Genomic DNA, 18,495 nt, shown 5'->3' with positions numbered 1-18,495 from the left:
ATATTGTTAATTAAAGCTCAGAAACGAATTCCGGGACCTTCCAGTTGAGTCAGGTGAGGTGCATGATTTAACAGTCAAAGTTTAAGATAATGAACAATATTCTTTACAGGTTGGTAATAGTATACATGAAATTCGAAAACAAATATTTACATGAAATTCTAAAACTAATATTATTTTAAGGAGAAAATGGCAGAGTTGGGTATTAAACATGTGACTTCATCTCCTTATCCTGAAAGTCAGGGTGCTCTGAAGAGGTGGGAGGAAACCTTTGCAACTTTGCCATATCAATTTCTTAAAGGAATATAAGGAAAGGGGTTAGAGTATTCCTGTGGCAATAGTTGGGAAGGATTAGTAATAACCTTTATTCTTTTCCAGAGGAAGAATTTAAATGAGGGTAAATATGGTATTGATGATGGTATTGATGATGGTAACTGGACATCAGGTATTAAGATTTCTTTGGAAAATTGATGGTTCAGTTTCTCATGAGAGTTATGAGAAACGTAGGTATGAAGTGAAGAAGTTAGTGTTCGAATACGAAAAATTGTTTTTGGATGTACCAGGTTGAACATCTGTCTTAGAGCATAACGTTGATGTTGGGAATACCACGCCACTGAAACAATCTCCATGGAAAAATATGAAAGAAATCACCCGAGGTCAATAACCTTTATTCTTTCTTGCAGAGAAAACTCAAATGAGGGTCAATATGGTTGGTATTGATAGTAATTGGCCATCAGGTAATCAGATAAGAAACGTTGGTATCTTGAGAAGTTTGTGTTCGAATATAAAGAATCGTTTTCGGGATTACCAGATTGAACGAACATCTGTCTAAGAACATGAAGTAGATGTTATTGCCACGCCAGTGAAACATCCATATAGATTAAATCCTTTTAAGAGTGGTTGCTGCAATGGAGGTGAAATATGTACGTATATGGTTAAACATGGTTTGATCAAGAACACGGTGTACGATTTAGAAGGGTGTGGTTTATATTGATGACTATTTATAGTGATGATTGGGACACTCATTTTAAGTGTATCAAGGCCTTATTTTGAGGTAATGAGGGAAAGTGAATTGGCAAAAGCGAAGGTTGAGTAGGGATTCTTGCAGAGGGCTGAACGGATATTAAGGTATAATCAGTATCGTTCTAGTTACGATGTGCTAGAATTAACTTATGAATTGTCATTCTAGTTACGTGTGTGCAAGAATTATAAACTTATGAATGGTCTAATATCAAGTTGAGGGTATAGGTGAATGTAACAGATGATAATCGTTCGAATTTTGTGGCAATGTTAGTTTTAGTGAAGGTGGGTGATGTGTTATAATGCGGTTTGGAGTAAGCGTTATCAGGTAGAGATGGTATTGTAATGTTTTGTGGTACAATGCATTCAGTGTTTGTATTGTAACGTTTATGGTACCATTGGTGTAGTATAAAGGTATAGGGTTGTTATTTGGTGGTGGATGGTACAACACGGTTATTAAATTCGTTATTAGGGTACTAATTCAAGACTACTTTGTTGAATGATTGCTACTAATCTGGGCATTCTGTTTTCAGGTGTATTTTGAAATTTCGCACAGGAAACCTGTGTTTTCTCTGTGTTGTCCAATGTTATGTGTATTCGGTAGGACACTTATATAGCACAAGCCTATTGTTCGCCGAATGTTTTTATAATAAGCAATGTGAAACAAGATGTGACAGTGTAAAGTGTGTGTGAAAATATTTATGTACTGGTATGTGGAATCCAGATTAGAGCAGAGTAGCTCTTAAATATGCACTTACGCGAGAGCTTTTGAAGCTCTTGTGTTGAAAATGTATTTGGTGTTGGTTATATTGAGGTTTTCTGTGTTGTAGATTCCCCATTGTATACTAATTTTTTTTTTTATTTCGGTGCCTTGCTTGTAATCTGCACCCTTGTTCCTGACCTCCCCCCCCCCCTCTTTATATATATATAATTTATAAGCATTATTCTTGGTTAGACAGTTTTTCTCTTGCAGATTTGTATGGAATCTTTTGTGTTTTAGTGTGTTGAATTCTATTTAGTTGGGTGATTGATTTTTCCCTTGTGTTCAGTCAAGTATAAGTGGATTTACAGATTCAGATAACATTTCTGTCTAGAAAGCCTTGTTTTCAGTAAAGTATAATTGGTTTAAAATATATTCATATTTTTTTTGTATATTTATAGGTTCAGGTGTTATATCTATGTGAGGACATCTACAAGTATGTGTGAGGACATCTTCAAGTAAGGGTGACATGTTTCTCGGGTATAGTGCAAATGTTGTAATCGGTTGAATCACCTTTAAATATGTACTGTTATAATATTTTTGGTAATAGAAAAAATTCACTCAACTTCTTGAACATTGCCAACATATTAGATAAGGGCTTAGGCTAAATGTAGAATATTTGTATTTTCATTGTAGCTTGCATAGAACCATATCGAGTAAGTTTACTTGAAATTTTTTTTTCAGAATCTGACAGCTCCTACCTTGAGCTGGTGTTCTGCTTGTAAGTATAGACTGTATTATATAAAAAAAACTATCTGGTGTTCTTTTTCAACCCATCCCCATTTGGGTATTTATATGTGTGTATATATATATATAAAATTAGTGAAAGTGTTTGTTACAGCACATTCCTTCAACTTTACCTAAGGTTTCTCTGCCTTGATTTCAGAATCTGGTATGTAGCACCTGTGGGACACCAGCGGATAAACGGGAAGGTCGTCCCAGACAATAGAATAATCAGAGCCAGTTGGCAAAGTAAGTTTCTGAAGACATCTCAAGTATAAAGGTTGATTGCTTGGTGAAAGTCGAGTCACAGATTACCTGAAGGAACAGCTACAGGAACTGACTGACTGACTGCCTGGTAGTGCATTCCTTAGAAACTGAATTAAGAGTAGTAGTCCTTCATGCAAGACTCCAAAATTCAGCAACCCCCCGCCCCCCCACTTTTTTGTTTTTTTATAAACATTATTCTTTCTGATTGGACAGTTTTCCTTTGGCAGATTTTGTATGGAATCTTTTGTTTTAGTGTGTTGAATTCTGTTGTTTAGTTGGGTGATTGATTTTTGCCTAGTGTTCAGTAAAGTATATTTTGTGGATTTAGAGATTCAGGTATCATTACTGTCTTGAAAGCCTTGTGTTCAGTAAAGTATAATTGTTTTTCAAAATTTTTTGTGTGTATATTTATGGGTTCAGGTTTCATTTCTGTGTGAGGACATCTTTAATTAAGGGTGACATGTTTCTCAGGTATAGTCCAAATGTAATTAGTTTAAATCTCCTTTTAACTATGTACTGTAATAATATTTTTGGTAATAGAAAAAATTCACTCAACTTCTTAAACATTGCCAACATATTAGGTAAGGGCTTAGGCTAAACGTAGAATATTTTTATTTTCATTTTAGCTTGCAAAAAACCACATCGAGTAAGTTTACGCAAAACTTTTTTTTCAGAATCTGACAGCTCCTACCTTGAGCTGGTATTCTGCTTGTAAGTATAAACTGTATTATAAAAAAAAACTTCGTTTTCAACCCATCCCCATTTGGTATTTATATAGGTTTATATATATATATATATATATATATATATATATATATATATATATATATATATATATATATATATATATATATATATATATATAATATAAAATTAGTGAAAATATTTGTTACAGCACACTTCTTGAATTTCAGCTAATGTTTCTCTGCTTTGATTTTAGAATTCTCTGCCTTGATTTCAGAATCTGGTATGTAGCACCTGTGGGAGACCAGCGTATAAACGGGAAGGTCATCCCAGGCAATAGAATAATCAGAGCCAGGTGGCAACGTGAGTTTCTGAAGACATCTCAAGTTTAAGGTTGATTGCTTGGTGAAAGTCGAGTCACAGACTACCTGAAGGAACAGCTACAGGAACTGAATTAGAATAGTAGTAGTCCATCTTGCAAGACTCCAAAATTCAGCAGACCCCCCTCCCCCCTTTAATAATTCACTTTCTTGGTGCCATAAATGTTGGAAAAAAGTATGCTTACCTTTCATTCCTGCTTGCCTCCTGGTCAGAATTACCTGGAGATATTTCTAAATTGACGTTGTCTAACTCCACCCCCTTGAAGTTGTGTTGCAGAATTTGCCAATTGTTCAACTTTAGGGTAGAGGTTCACTATCTAACCTTTTATCACTTCAGTTTGGTCTTTTCAATATTTTAAAGCCTTACTCTATGATAATACTAATGGCTAACCTGCATATTTCAAAATGTCGGCCATTTCTCTCTTGGTAGCTTGTTTTCTTAATATTGTAACTTTTCTTACTAATTTTCACCCTTTCCACTTTATTTATTATTTCCAGACCTCTTGAGTCCTGTTTAGATATAACTTAAATTTTTTTTTTTTTTATTTATTTTTTTTTTTTTTTTTTAACTCAAAACTAAATAAACAGACACCATTCACGAAACTCCATATGAGACTGCACAAAGTATACAAAAACTTCACTAAGTAATTACGCTTTATCAGTTTAGTTGGGAAATGTCCTCACTGCCGGTTTACTGTACCTTTGGCATGAATTTCCCACATGGTATATTTCATTTTTACCATTTTCGTAACGAATTAGTTTTTCTGTTGGTCTTTATCTTCCTTTTTGAGGACATACGGTTTGTCCCTTCTTATCAAACGACGTAGCTGCACTGGAGTCTTATCACATCACCCGTCTGTGTGTGTATTGATTTTCAGACCTTGCATAACTCAAATTAACGTGATTTATTGATTTTCCTTTTTATGAGTCATTGAGTCGTCCTGGTTTTTTTAGATTTAATTAATTTTTTCTTATGCAGTTCAGCAGCTGTACTTTCTTCTGTTACCTTAACGTTCAGTTGTTATATTCCGTGTTTTCTCTTCTCGTTGCAAGCTTCCTAACTATGGTGTTAACAATAGTTTTTGTTTTGTTTTAGAATGATGGTGGAACTGATATTAGGTGAGAGTTCGGCTCTCTCTGATGAGGGTGTATAAGATGTGACGAGGAGAGCATCTTTTCAAAAATGTGAAGGGGGAAGATGTGACGAGGAGAGCATCTTTTCAAAGATGTGAAGGGGGAAGATATGACGAGGAGAGCATCTTTTCAAAGATATGAAGGGGGACTACAGAGACTTTTGGCTTAGGCTTCGTACCTCACTCACAGCCGTTACCTGATTCTCTCTCTCTCTCTCTCTCTCTCTCTCTCTCTCTCTCTCTCTCTCTCTCTCTCTCTCTCTCTCTCTCATATATATATATATTTGTATATATAATTAGTGCAATAGAATAATCAGAGCCAGTTGGCAAAGTAAGTTTTTGAGGACATCTCAAGTTTAAAGGTTGATTGCTTTGTAAAAGTCGAGCCACAGAATACCTGAAGGGAACGGCTACAGGAACTGACTGACTGACTGACTGACAGGGCATTCCTTAAAAACTGAATAAGAATAGTAGTAGTCTATTATGCAAGACCCCAAAATTCAGCAGACACCCTTCCCCTTTTAATAACTCAATTTCTTGGTGCCAAAAATGTTCGAAAAAGTATGCCTACCTTTCATTCCTGCTGGTTTCTTGGTCAGCATTTACCTGGAGACATTTCAAAATTGACCCTAACACCACCCCGTTGAAGTTGTTTGTTGCAGAATTTGCCAGCTGTGCAACTTTAAGTAGAGGTTCACTATCGAACCCTTTTATCACTTTTGTGTTTGCTGCTTTTCAATATTTAACAACCCCTTCTCTCGCATATTGGCCGTCGCGTGTGGTATTTGAGCTCTTATGTATTTTCTTGTATACTTGTTTCTTGTTTCTGTTATGGTTTTTTTTGCTATTACGTACATGACTAACATCATTTTCGTATGTATACGATGTACCACAGTATACGGGCTAGGAGAGTACCAGTACTATGGTACTATGTAGGTCAGACGAAAAAGAACAAAACCTTTTGCACTTAATAAATAAGAGTTTCGCTTTTATTAAATACAATACAACAGTCATTTGCTTTATTGACAGATAAATACATACATACAGTGAACTGTGCTGTCTTTATGTTGACGTCCGTCGTCTATAGAACTGATGTGAAAGGTGATTTGAAAACATCACTTTGGCGCCAATTTGCGTTGAATCGAAATTTTTGCTTTTTTAAACTTAATATTTCCAAGCTCGCGTTAAAAAAAAACACACACACACACACACACTCTCTCTCTCTCTCTCTCTCTCTCTCTCTCTCCTATTCTCTCGTCTCTCCCCTCTCTTCTCTCTCTCTACTACTACTACTACTACTACTACTACTACTACTACTACTACTACTACTACTACTACTACTACTACTACTGATTAAAACTAAAGTAGGTAATGTAGGGCATAAGGTTTTGGGAACGTCGTTCAATGCGAGACCATATTTTTGTGGTTTGATTGATGGCTTTCCTTAATGATATACTGTATCTATGCTTCTCATGTATTCTCAGGGTGTTGCTGTATTCATGGTTCTCATCCTCCATCCTTTGGTTATTACTCTTATAAAAGCATCAGCTTTTCCTTCCTACCCAGGATGTTGACGGAGTCGTCGTAGAGTCGGGGTGGACCGTAGAGGTTATATATACCTAGAGGTGCGATCTCCAATTGAATCTATATTGTAAGTAATCAGTGAGTGTTTAGCCAGTCTTTAGGGTTTTAATAAATGTTTTGTGAATGTTTGTGTAAGTAATCGGTGAATGTTTAGTTTGTCTTGTGAATGTTATTGTTTAGTTTAAGTATTCAGTGAGTGTTTGGAGTTCGAGTAAAAATGTTAGAGTAGCAATCAGTGAATGTTTAGTGAGCTAAGTGTTAAGTGAATTAATGTTTGATAAGTATGTTTAGTGAGTATTTAGAAATTAGTGAAAATTGTATTGCCAGTGTTAGTGTTTAATGTATGTATTGCCAGTGTTAGTGTTTAATGTATGTCTAGTGCATAAGCAATCAGCAAGTTATTAGGCTTTAGTGAATGATTAGTGAGTATTCGTTGAATATTTGGTAAATGTCTTATGATTAATCGTGTGTGGTTAGCGAATGTTTAGTGTGTGTATTTTTTGTATATTGAGTAATGAATGGATGTTCATTCACTGTTAATCGAGTGTTTAGGGTTTTAATGAACATTTGGCATTTAGTGAGTATTTAGCATTCAATGAGTTTTGGGTTTAGTGTGTAGTGATTACTTTGTGGATGTCTAGTACTAAGTGAATATTTAGTAATTGTTTGGTGTTTAATGAAGTTTAGGATAAAGTGAGTGTTTAGTAAATGTTTACTGGGTGTTTGAGGTATAGTGATTATGTAGTGAGTGCTTAGTGTTTTATGAGTGTATAGAGTGCCTAGTGTATAGTAATTGTCCAGTGAGTGTGATTTGTGTGGTAACTGTGGATGTTTATTGAGGGAAAGTGCATTGTGAATGTTAGTGATTAGTCAATGCACTTTACTGTTTAGTTAGTCCTATTATCCACCTGGATAATTTGAGAGCTCTCCTGTATAGCTGTTGGGAGATGTTTATACATGTAGAGAGGTAGGGATATTTGGTATTCATTGCCCCTCTGAATATCTTTTTGAATTAGTTTTTAAGGCGAGTACCATCATGATTATTTATTTAAGAGGGTTAAGGCATTCCTTACTTTATCTTATGCAAGTTTAGGACCACCACGGTTAGGTAGGAGGTTTAAGGCTTTTCTTACTTGATCATAGAGCAGAGTTTGGGTTTGGAGCAACTGTGGGAGAGGTTACAATATTTAATTTAGTGTTGCTTACCAAACCCCCCCCCCCCCCTCCCCGTAGGTCATCCAATGTGAAGGATTTTTTTTAGTCTCTCTCTCTCTCTCTCTCTCTCTCTCTCTCATATAATATGCCTATATTTGGGCTCATTTTGTAATTGCCTTTTCTCTTCACAGTTGAATGTAAAAAAAACCGTTGGAAGACCAAGGGCCTTGATATCAAGTCTGCCTAATGCGAGCAGGCCTAAATCCCCTTTCATTCAAAGGTAAGAAACAGCGCAGTTTATGGTATTTAAGCTCTTGAATATTTTCTTATATAGGTTTTTCGTGTTACTTGTTATGAAATTTTGCTATTACATGACTAACATCGCATGGTAATAATCGAACATCACTCTATTATCAAAAGTATTGCGCTTGTGTTGACAGTTTCCTACTTACGGGAAGGAGGAGAACTGCACGCACGCATTAAATGTAAGTTCGAAGTATATAATCAATTTTTTTTCTAGTAATTTTCTGCAATGGCTGCTGTGTTCATTTCTCATTTAAAATCATTTGTATATATGTGTATATACTATTTAAAAATACATGTATTTAATGAATTACACGAATCTCTCTCTCTCTCTCTCTCTCTCTCTCTCTCTCTCTCTCTCTCTCTCAGAGGTGTGCGAAGGGATGGCAGTGAACCCATGTTAATTAGATAGATTAGCGTGATATTGGGAATACGCCAATCTTTTAGGGTAACCCCATGACTCGGGAAGTGTGGATTTTTTTGTCTGTGTGTATTCTTGAATGCCTAATGGCTGATTTGTGTTCAGAATTAGCAAAACGGGCCAGCATTCCTTATAGTTATTCCCTGTACTTATGCGTTCTCTCTCTCTCTCTCTCTCTCTCTCTCTCTCTCTCTCTCTCTCTCTCTCTCTCTCAAAGTTGAGAACTTGAATTAGTTTTATTGTGTGTGTGAGAGAGATATATTAAATGGACGGAGTGCTCTCTGTCTCTGAGCACAATCGTTTCCGCTCTACAACACAACCCCGCCCCCGTTCCCCCTCAGACTTGAGACACCCCTGAACACACGTGCTCAGCCAAGAAAGTTGAAAGTTACCTAGAACTAATATTGTGACAGAATTCAAGATTCGAATGAATTTTTCTCATATTTAAACCATTCTTATCACTTTGTTGAACATCTAAATCGTGCATTTATTATAACCTACATCTCAAAAGGAGACAGACAGACGAAGTAGTTTTGCTTTCTGTTGCCATACTTGATATTTCAAACTTAGAATTTTTTTTTTGTTTTTTTTTTTTTTTTTCATTTCACACGGGGACCAACGGTGTCATAATAACTGTTCACTGGTCACCGTACACAGTAGCCCATTTCCTACACAAGTTAACGTATGATTATATAATTAACAAATATGCACTTCAAGAAAACCCTGACACAAAACGTACATGCATGTGCACATGCCCATTGCTGTTGACCTGATTTTATCTGTAATCGTCTGTGTTATTTCATGGTTTAGTTGTTATTGTTATTCAGAAGATGAAGAAACCCATTTATATAGAAACTTCCAAAGATTATCATCACTATTATAATTGTTAATATTATCCAAAGATTATCGTCATTATTATAATATTTGTTAAACCAAACAAACTTCTTTCAGTTTTCTTCTGAAGATTGAAAAAGAAACCCACAAAATCACTTTGTAACTTGTTTACTTCTAAGTAAATACTTGGAAGTAAACAAGTTACAAGTGATTTTGTGGGTTTCTTTTTCAATTATTGTTAATATTATTATTAGCTACAGCAAGGGAAGAGGTGTAAGGTTAAACTTTTAGGTTCTACTTGTGGACGAATGAGAATTTTATTTTGTTTTTGGGTTGGGGGGGGGGGGAGGTTGTTTGTTAAGGTGGCTATATTTCTACGAGATTAATAGTGTAATATTGTAATGTCAGGTATTTCCTTTCTTAAAACTAGAAACTGAGTGTTGGTTGTATGTTCATCCAGTAGATGGCGTTGGTTGTTCTGTTCGTTATTTTAGTGTCCTTGGTATTACTTATTGTTTACTTTTGATTTACTTTCCAAATGATAGCCACTACCTTACGAACCTTGCAACCTTTCACATGCCACTCTACCTTGCCTTGCCTTGCCTTGCTTGACATTATCTTGCCTAATGGTGTCTTGTCTGTTTGACATCTTGTCTTAACTTGTATAACCTGTTGGATGTACCATTTTACTTACCTGGTGCAAGATCTTGTCATCATGGATCTACCATCTTCAGCCATCTAGACAATTTCAAGAATGTACCCACATTCTATACCACTACGTACCATCTTCAGCCATCTAGATAATTTCAAGAGTGTACCCACATTCCAACCTAGTACCCACATTCCAACCTACGTGTCATCTATTACTATTAGAAGTTATTCTATTTATTGTTAGTTAATAATTTTTATCATTCTTTTTACTTGATACCAGTCTAGCCAAAGTGTTAGGTAACAAGCGCCTAATATATTTCCATCTATGCAAATAAAAGCTTGACAAATAATAATAAACTTCATTTCTACAGTACTTTGAGTCTGTTGGTCTACAGTGAGGACAGCGTCCTTAGAGTTAGGGTTTTAAAGCTTATTCCAACCGGAATTTAGTCTGCTATTACTTGGATTCCACTGGAATTTTAGGTACTATAACTAGATTGCAACCGGTAATTTTAGGTACTAACTGGATTGCAACTGGATTTTAGGTACTGATAAATTTTAGGTCTAACCATTCTCTCTCCTATCTCTCTCTCTCCTCTCCTCTCTCTACCTCTCACTCTCTCTCTCTCACTCTCTCTCTCTCTCTCTCTCTCTCTCTCTCTCACTCTCTCTCTCTCTCTCTCTCTCACTCACTCTCACTCTCACTCTCTCTCACTCTCTCTCACTCACTCTCTCTCATCTCTCTCTCACTCTCCTACACTCTCTCACTCATCTCTCTCACTACTCTCTCTCACTCACTCTCTCTCAACTCACTCTCTCTCTCACTCTACTCTCACTCTCACTCTCTCTCACTCTCACTCTCTCTCACTCTCTCACTCACTCTCTCTCACTCTCTCACTCACTCTCACTCTCACTCTCACTCTCTCTCACTCTCTCTCACTCTCTCTCTCTCTCTCTTATTCCGACCTTACCATACTCTGGTCAGATTAGTGTTTAATTTCGACTTTACCATAAAATATCAAAATAAGCCTATACATCTTTAGAAAGCTTTTTATCCCCTTGGACTAATCCATTATGGTTATGCCTATATATATGATTAGCAGTTTTTTACTTTGAAAAATGGCCCAGTAACCGGGATCAGTTGATGCAGTGTGCGATGCAATGTGGATGTTAGGTATAATTTAGTCGTCAGAGGTCGTGTTAATGGTAGATAGTTAACGTTATCGTTATGTGTGAGAGAGAGAGAATGAATGAATTATAAAAGTGAGGGAATTTTAACATTTGCCGATTATGTCACTTTGTAATTTTTAAAATATGTTTCCTTTTTAGGGTTGTAGAGCTCCGCCCTCACGACTACTGGAGGGAGGACTGCACGCACTCATTCAGTGTAAGTTTAAGTGATCCAATTATAATAATATTTTCCAATCATGTTTGCAATGTCTGCTGTGTTCATCACACAATCTCTTCGTCTTCCCTTCTTCCTTCTACCCCGCACTTCCCTTTCCATCGTATGTCTTCCAGCATGATGTTTTTCTCTTCGTAACAGGTGTCCAAACCATCGAAGCCTTCCCTCCTGTATTTTCTTATATATTTCAACTATCTTTGGCGACAAATAATCAGGGCGTAGTGGAAAGGTTCCACCAAACCCTGAAATCTATTCTTAAAAAAGTACTGCTATGAGCAAGGAGAGGATTTGGGATAAAGGGCTTCCCTTTGCTCTCTCTGCTATACGTAATCATCCAAATTGTTCCACGGGTATCTCTGTTCGAGTTGATTTTTGGATACTAAACTATGGTCCTCTAGAAATTTTCCTTGAATTGTTGAGATAAAGAATTGATTAAGAGTTTAATCATAAAGAATTGAATGTGGGCGAGTTCTTTGAGGACCTGAGAAGGAGATTATCGACAGCCTGGAAATTTGCCCCGGATCATTTAGAATTGTCTTGGGCCTCAATGAAGGGAAATTATGATAAGAAAAGTAAGGCATGTTCGTTTGAGCCAGATGAGGTTAGGTAGTGAGTACGTGCAAACGCGGACAATTTTCTGGAAATATTGGAAGGTACACCGGAAATTATCTGATGTTAAATATGGAGTGGAAGCTCTTGGGACCAAACGGAAAGTGCCGGATATTCCATATCTAGACAAGCAAAGTCCTTATCGATTAAATCCATTAAAGCGAGATATTGTCGAGGAGGAGATAAAGTTATGTTGGAGCATGATTTAATTAGACCTTCGGTAAGTCCTTGGAGTTCACCTTTGAACTTGGTAAGAAACCTGACGGCAGTTTCGCATGTGTATGGACTTCTGCAAGGTCAAGGTGAATATCTATATTAAGAATTATTTTCCCTTTGCCATGTATCGAGGACTGTCTTGATCGGATAGGGAACTGCTAAAAAAGGGGGTTATTGGCAGGTTCCCCTATCTAATTGAGCTCGTGAGATTTACGCTTTTGTTACGCACCCTTGGGCTTTACGAATGTAACGTAATGCCCTTTGGGATGAAGAACCCAGCGTTTGATGAACAGTAATCGCCTACTAATCTCTCTTCGTGACTACGATAAATATATTAAGCCAGGATGTCTGTGAGCATTCTGGAAATTGTGTGGTCCTGGGTGGGTTCCCTGATACAGTGGTTTCTGCTGGAAGTAAGTGCATTCTTCACAAGGTGACAGAATTGGCAGTGGTGGAAAAGCTCCCCATCCCTTCAGCTTACAGAATGAGTATAAAATAAACTCCGTAGCAATTATTACTCAGCTTACAGAGTGAGGATAAATTAAACTTTAGTAGTTTAGAGTATTGGTGGGTCTCCTTTAGTAGTTTAGAGGTAGAGAAGACCCGTATTTAGAGGTAGAGATTTACCCGGTCTGTAGGTGGTGGTGGTGGTAGTAGTGGAAGTAGTATTAGTTTTGTAAATCTGATAATTAATCCTGATTGTGACTTAGTTTTATTGAAGCTCTGAAAGCTGAATAGAATTAAGAAAAGAGGGTACGGATGATTTAATAAAACCAAGGTTCTGTGAATAGAGGTTTGATGTAGGGTTAGTCGTCCTAGTGATTGTGGTACCTACAAAATATCAGAATGATGATGTCCTTAGGTTAGCACATGAGGAATTACTAAAGCCCCTTTGCATACAAATCCTGCGATTGGAGATCCTTTTGCAGAGATTGTGTTGTGGTTGGGCCATTTCCCAGAATTAAATCTCATCTTTGTTCATAAGCAAATAAACCTTCGGTCTTGAAATTTGTCATTTTAACTATATTGGACAATCAGGTTTCCTGAACTTTTCGTATGAAGAAAATTATAGCAAAGGTGGTTTCCAGGTATGGGTTGCCTCGTATAATTCAAACAGATTGTGGCACGAATTTCACGAGCAAGATGTATTTCGGAGTAAATGTGCTGAAGTGGTCATTGCATCAGCACATTGCCAGTGTACCTTACCACACAGTGTCTGGCCTAGTGCTAGTGGAAAGGTCCCACCAAATCCTTAAATTTGAGTTTATTTTTGGACACAGTACGTGGTCCTCTTGAAATATTCCATGAATTGAATCATAAAAAATTGAATGAGGGCGAGTTTGTTAAGGACCTTGGGGAGATTATCAGCTGCCTGGAAATTTTCCCAGGATAATTTAGAATCGTCTCGGGCCTCGATGAAGGAAAATAATGATAAGAAAATTAAGGCACGTTCGTTTGAGCCAGGCGAGTTTCTTTAGGTAGAGAGTACAGACTGAAAATTTTCTGGCCTAGGTATTATAAGGGGCCTTGGAAGGTACCCCGTAAATTGTCTGATGTCAACTATGAAGTGGAAGCTCCTAGGATCAAACGAAAGTGCTGGATATTCTATATGAAAATACAGGCAAAGCCCTTATTGATTAAATCCAGTAAAGCGTAAATGTCGAGTGGGAAATTGATTAGACCTTCGGTGAAGTCCTTGTAGTTACTCGATACCGCAAGGTCAATGCTAATACTAATACTCCCTTTGCCACGTATCGAGGACTCTTAATCGGATAGAGCCTGATAAGTTTATAATTAAATTCGATCATTTGAAGCGGTTATTGCCAGGTTCCCCCTATCTTGATCGAGCTCGAGAGATATCTGCTTTGTGACGCCCTTTAGTCTTTACGAATGTAACGTAATGCCCTGTGGGATGATGAACATTTGGTAATTTGCCAAGGGACAAAAATTTCAATGGTATACTTAATGTGAGAGATACTTGTTACAAAACTCACAACAGTATTGATATCTTAACGGTTAAGTAATTTTTTTTTCTTCTCACCTCGCCCTTCTCATTTCTTCGTAGTGTTATGATTGAGTGGTAGATAAAAATCTGTTCTATTTTTAAAATATATATATCTTTGAGGGAGGAGGAAGGTGTCAAATTAACTTAATTTATTGATGTTCCTTTTTAGAAGTCCTTTTATCAGCCTTGTTTGTTCTTATTTTCAATTATTTATTTTTTAGTTGTTTTGTTCCGTGATCCCTCCTCCCGTTGCAAACTACCTAAGTATCGCGTTAACGATTTTTTTTCTCCTCCAATTGCGGTGGAACCAAGTGCTGTGAGTGGAGGCATTCCAAAGTGACTATTGGTCTCAAGCCCTTTGAAGGAATACCCGCCTGAAGATATGAGGAAGACCCTGACATGTTTTCCCGACAACTGTTGGTCTCAAGCCCTTGAACGATTACCCCCCTGAAGATTTGAGGGAGACCTGACACGTAGGAGTTTCATTTCGTATTTTCATCTGTTGAAGGAGTCATTCTACAACGTCAAATATAACTTTTTCCATCATCAAATTAAACGGGCAACGACCGCTGTTTTAAGGCATTTTCTTTTACCCTCTTGTCAAAAACAAACACTAAAGATATAAATCTCCTTGTTTCTTTTACCCTCTCAAAAACTAGAATTAAAAGTAAATGTCCTTAAACAATTTGAACGAGAAACAAAGTTTGTCTCCTTGATCATTTGGGGGGGAGGGGGCAATCTGGCTGGACTGCATACCGCAAAGGTCTGATCAGCATTTACAAGATCATGATAAAAGACTGAAAGCATTCCTCGGAAGTACTGAAATAACCCTTTTGTGAAGGATTTTTTTTTTTTTTATTATTATAACCCTTGTTCCTAGAGTCACCTGTCTTTAATAAAACGTACGCACGTAAGCCAGTGTCTGCAACTTCGGTCATGGCTTTAAAGGTAACTAAAGGGATTAGAAAAATTGAAAATCTACAAACTTGTTTCATTCTACATATTCAAGGGAGAACAATCTTATTCGTTCATATGTGACAGTTTCTACTTCATGGTATGAGTGGTCTCGAATTTGCATATTACTGCTGTGAAAGTTGCAAACCTTTCGTGAATAACTGCCGTGTACCTTTTCGTAGCAAGGATTATGCGTTATTTTCCGTTCAGTGCCTTCCTTGGCACCAGTGCCTCCGCTTTTGCCCAAAAACACGTCCATCCATCAATCCACATCCAACGACTACCAAATTTAAACTTACACTAAGACTGGGCTCAAACTCATAGTTAGGCGGTGCACTGTGGGCATTACTTGTACTGGAAATTTCTCTCTCTCTCTCTCTCTCTCTCTCTCTTTCGTTAGCTAGTTAAGACTCCGCTTTTAGAAACTTCTCTAAGAAGCTGAAGAGCAGTCATGCCATCTAAGGGGAGCTTGGCAAGGTTTTTATTTTTTTCCAGTGCTTAATGTTATGCAGAGGTTGTCATGGCTGAGAAACTGTCGTAAATATGAACGAATTCTCTTGTTCTCACAAGAAATAAAACAAGTTAGAAACATATATGGTTACGAACTTTAACTTTATTTCCCATGGAAACTGTAAAAATGAAATAGTGGCTATAACACTTCAGTGTCTGCAAAGTCATATTACATTGAAACCCCCCCCCACCCCCCCCCCACCAAAAAAAAAAAAAAAAAAAAAAAAATGCTATAACGCTGTAGTGCAGTCATAATGATGAACTTAACCTGTTCCTGTACACGAAATGGACTAAGATATATTCAAATGAATGACTGGACGTCTCTGGTCGATCACAATTATAATGGGTGATAATTCTTTTGTTAATTTTACTATTGATGTGACAGCATTATAATTTACCAGCCGCTGACTGTTGCTAAATAGTCTAATATATATATTATATATATATATATATATATATATATAATAGTGTGTTTATTGGGTGTATATACACACGATATTAGTCTATAATTAAAAATACTATGCTACCAGCTTCGGATCTGGGATGCCAATATTAATAACTTTCATGATAGCAATAATTTTTTCAAAATACTTGGTGCTGGTCATAGAATAACGTAGTTCTTTTATGACCATTTTGTCATATTTTAAGTATATTTTGTTGTCTTAGGCAAAGAACTTTGCATGTATCATTGAAAAGTGCATATTATATTTGAGGCTTCTTTAGAATTTGTGTTTACGATAAACAAGAGAAGATATACGTAGCTCTATTCTGGTATAACAGGCTGTAAAGTAAATTAAGTAATATATATATATACATATATATATATAATATATATATAGATAAATAAATATATATATATATATATATATATATATAAATATATATATATAAATATATATATATATAAATATAATATACATATATATATATATATATATATATATATATATAATCATAATGGAATAATGAACTAGACAATATATATATATAGATATATATAATATATATATATATATATATATATATATGTATATATATATATTACTTAATTTTCTTTACAGCCTGTTATACCAGAATAGAGCTACGTATATCTTCTCTTGTTTATCGTAAACACAATTCTAAAGAAGCCTCAATATAATATGCACTTTTCAATGATACATGCAAAGTTCTTTGCCTAAGACAACAAAATATACTTAAATATGACAAATAGTCATAAAAGAACTACTTTATTCTATGACCAGCACCAGTATTTTGAAAAAATTATTGCTATCATGAAAGTTATTAATATTTGGCATCCCGATCCGAAGCTGGTAGCAGTAGTTTTTAATTTATAAGACTAATATCGTGTGTATATACACCAATAAACACACTATAGCCTTGCTATAAGGTTGAATGAGTGATTCTCGGGGATTCCAAACTTTCCACGTAATGCTGGTGCAATGGCATTGAAAAGTAATGATACTTCGTTTAGATGTGTGTGGTTACTGATCTCTCTCTCTCTCTCTCCTTATCGAAAATCATAGTGGCGTGCTGGTTATACGTGTTGAGTCTAGATGTGTAATAAAAGTGGAACTGTCTAAACTACGCGCACATCCGAGTAAGCAGAACGTGCGACGTACGCTCCCACACAGAAACGTACACGGGTGTGCGAGCGGCCGGGCGCACACGACGCACCCATGTACACGCCCATTCCTGAACAACCCACTTGACTCCGAAGCAGTTGCTATCCCGAGCTGGACCACCCCTTCCTGGGCCAGCCTGATGTCCGTTGGGTGCTGGGCGGGGGTTCCGGAACTTAGTTAAACTAGCCATAGATAAACACCCAAGCCTTTCGTCTTGAGACCGCAGAGACAGAGATAGATTCATTTCTCCTTAAAGAGAATGTTTCTTGTAATGCGAAACTTGAATTGTACAAGACGTGTCCGTCATTTATTAAGTTCTCTCTCTTCTCTCTCTCTCTCTCTCTCTCTCTCTCTCTGAGGGCCGACGTTTAATGTTATTTGAATGTGACATGGTACAGACCAAGAGTGTTTATGCGAAAAATTATTGCAAAAACATTTATAACGTTCTTAGTGTTATGGCATCAGATGACATTCTCATGCTCAGTACTGCACTAAAAAAGGTTGACAGGAGTCTCGCTAACGATGTATAGGCCTAAATATTATCCTTGCAATCATTTTCTAGTAACAAATGCTTTGTTTGCACTCGTCACTGGAACTGAAAGGTAAATTTGCGGACATAAAAGCCAAATGAAAACTCCATACCTGATTAGAAAAGTTATGATAATCATAATGGAATAATGAACTAGACAATAGCCAATGAAAGTAGAGCGAACGGTAAAGTCAAGCTTACAATTATAGTAACTAAAGTCAACAAACTTTTTAAAAGACACTTGACATTTGCAGTTTATGAAATTCTTGATTCTGCTAAGAGGTCGCGATATATTGCGCAATGTGTACTGTGTTTAGATCAAGAATAATCCATACGGGCATGACCGATGAGATCTAGAATTTTCTGCCTTTTAATTTATTTGTCAAAAATGATAATATATACAGGAATGCGCATCTGTAGTATTTCAACAGCTACAGAATGAAAGTCTGAAGTACTAAGCCTGTTTATATACAAGCACTGATGGTCACATGAGGAATGAGAAGAGTTCCAAGCATTTCGAGTTTTCATGTTATTTCCATGTCGCCAAAGGCAAGACAATTATTTGTTTATTGTAATTGTTTGCTACTACAATTAACCGTCATGAATGACTGAAAAACCATAGACATAAAAGCGCACCTCCCTCGGCGACCCACCAAAACTAATTTGTTCTTAGACAAAATAATGTAAGAAGATATATACTGCATGAATATAATCCGTAACGTCACATCACTCC

General features: G+C 36.5%; 1 long non-coding RNA gene across 3 annotated transcripts; it reads left to right on the top strand.

Moving 5' to 3' along the window:
• Nucleotides 1–418: 418 nt before the first annotated feature.
• LOC135199271 (uncharacterized) lies at nucleotides 419–14,735 on the top strand. 3 transcript variants are annotated; one of them, XR_010311008.1, is made up of 9 exons: nucleotides 419–2,235; nucleotides 2,462–2,498; nucleotides 2,664–2,749; nucleotides 3,442–3,478; nucleotides 3,729–3,814; nucleotides 6,531–6,615; nucleotides 7,895–7,983; nucleotides 11,242–11,299; nucleotides 14,460–14,735. It is a non-coding gene; the product is annotated as an uncharacterized LOC135199271 (long non-coding RNA). The 3 variants fall into 3 exon arrangements; XR_010311009.1 differs by lacking the exon at nucleotides 3,442–3,478; XR_010311007.1 differs by lacking the exons at nucleotides 419–2,235; nucleotides 2,462–2,498 and having other exon boundaries at nucleotides 2,580–2,749.
• Nucleotides 14,736–18,495: the final 3,760 nt, after the last annotated feature.

Source organism: Macrobrachium nipponense, chromosome 25 (assembly GCF_015104395.2).
Source record: "Macrobrachium nipponense isolate FS-2020 chromosome 25, ASM1510439v2, whole genome shotgun sequence".
In the NCBI taxonomy this organism is placed as follows: domain Eukaryota; kingdom Metazoa; phylum Arthropoda; class Malacostraca; order Decapoda; family Palaemonidae; genus Macrobrachium; species Macrobrachium nipponense.
Note: the sequence above shows the minus strand (reverse complement) of the source record. Positions and strands in the feature narration are given on the sequence as shown.